Source organism: Brassica oleracea, chromosome C1 (assembly GCF_000695525.1).
Source record: "Brassica oleracea var. oleracea cultivar TO1000 chromosome C1, BOL, whole genome shotgun sequence".
In the NCBI taxonomy this organism is placed as follows: Eukaryota; Viridiplantae; Streptophyta; class Magnoliopsida; order Brassicales; family Brassicaceae; genus Brassica; species Brassica oleracea.
In genome coordinates, this window is record NC_027748.1 from 10,422,447 (window position 1) to 10,424,614 (window position 2,168).

Genomic DNA, 2,168 nt, shown 5'->3' on the forward strand with positions numbered 1-2,168 from the left:
GTGCCTATCATAGCATACATTATGCTTCCGATAGCATTAGCATATGGAATATCGTTTAAGGCAGACAATTTGAAATGTGCACCAACAGGCGTTGACACACTCTTTGACTCATCCATGTCGAATACCTTGAGAACCTTCTTGATATAACCAGATTCAGATAGTGTCAGAATCCCCTTCACACGACCTCTCTCAATATCCATTCCCAAAATTCATCTTGCTGGACCAAAGTCCTTCATCTCAAATCTGCTGCTGAGTAGCTGCTTCACCTTCATGATCTCTGCCGCATCCTTTGACGCAACCAACATATCATCCACATATAACAGTAGATAGATGTACGTATCATTGGTTAACTTCTTGATGTAGACACAGTGATCATATTCACTCTTCATAAATCTATGACTAACCACAAACTGATCAAAACACTTGTTCCATTGTCTGAGTGCCTGCTTTAGTCCATAAAAAGCCTTCAGAAGTAGACAAACGTGATCCTCTTTCCCTTTAACCTGAAATCCCTCTGGTTGCTCCATGTAAATCTCTTCTTTAAGTGTACCATGAAGAAACGCAGTCTTTACATCAAGTTGCTCAAGCTCCAAAACCTGATTCACTGTAATTGACAACAGGAACCTTATGTACACATGTTTCACGACGGGTGAAAACACATCTTGATAGTCAATACCTTCCCTCTGAGAGTATCCCTTAGCAACTAATCGAGCCTTGAATCTAGGCTTCTCAACACTAGGTATACCAGACTTCAACTTAAAGACCCACTTGCAGCCTATCACCTTACGCTTACTAGGCCTTCTCACAAGCTTCCAGGTTTGGTTCTTATCTAGTGAAGTCATCTCTTCACTACATGCTTCATCCCACTGCCTTCTCTCTTTGCTATTCATCGCTCCATAATAGTCTTGAGGTTCCTCGACACAAAGTCATCAGCTACATATAGCGCAAACGCTGCTATATCCTCCGAGTCAGAGTACCGTGCAGGTGGCACTATTCTTCTCCGAACTTTATCCCTTGCTAGCTGATATCCTTCAAGACTATCACCTTATTCATCATCTGCGTCAACAGCTGCTTCAGCTGTTTCGTCAACAACTCCACCTGAAGGTTCAACTTCCGATCCTGACATATATCCTGATATTTCTCCCAGCACAGTCTGATTTCTTAGCTTCTCTGTGACATATGCTTTAACCTCACAGACACTCAAATCCTTGTAGACTTTATCTTCTGCAAATAACACATTCCTGCTTATAACACACTTCTTTTCTTCAAGAAGCCAAACTTTGTATTTTTTTACACCTGATGGATAGCTGACGAAGATTCCCTTTTTAGCTCTGGCCTTGAGCTTTCCTTGATCCGCATGGATGTAAACCACATATCCAAATCTTCTTAGGTGCAGATAAACGGGCTTCTTGCCCAACCAAAGTTCTCCGGAATGTTCCCATCTATTGCAGAAGATGGACTCATGTTTGTCACATACACTAACGTAGACACCGCTTCAGCCCAGAATTGTTCCTCTAGACCCTACTCAACCAGAAGACACCTCACCTTCTCCATCAGTCTCATGTTCATACGTTCAGCTACACCGTTCTGCTGTGGTGTATATGCACAAGTCCTATGTCTCTGAATTCCATGGTGCTTACAGAAGTTGTCCATGGTGCTTACAGAAGTTGTCAAACTCTGTGTTACAGAATTCAAGTCCATTGTCTGTTCTAAGACAACACACCTTCGTCTTGACGTGACTCTCCACCAACTTCTTCCATTCATAGAATTTACTAAAGGCTTCTCCTTTAGCAGCTAGGAAGTATACCCAGACCTTCCTTGTGTAATCACCGATAATAGATAGGAAATATTGCTTCCCTGACAGACTTGGCGACACATTTGGAGATCCCCATAAATCAGCATGTACATACCTAAGAGCTTCACCTGTATCATGTCTTCCGATGTTGAAGCTCAACCTCTTCTGCTTCTCCATCACATAGCTCTCACAGAACTCCAAAACTCCAATCTTCCTCTTATCAATCCCCCCTCTCCGGGCAAGAATCTGTAGATTCTTCATACTCATGCGCCCAAGACGTCTATGCCACAAGACTGTCTCATCCATAGATGGTTTCTTCCTGACACTGCTGTTTACTTCACCTGACACAGTCTCACCATCTAACAGGTACAAT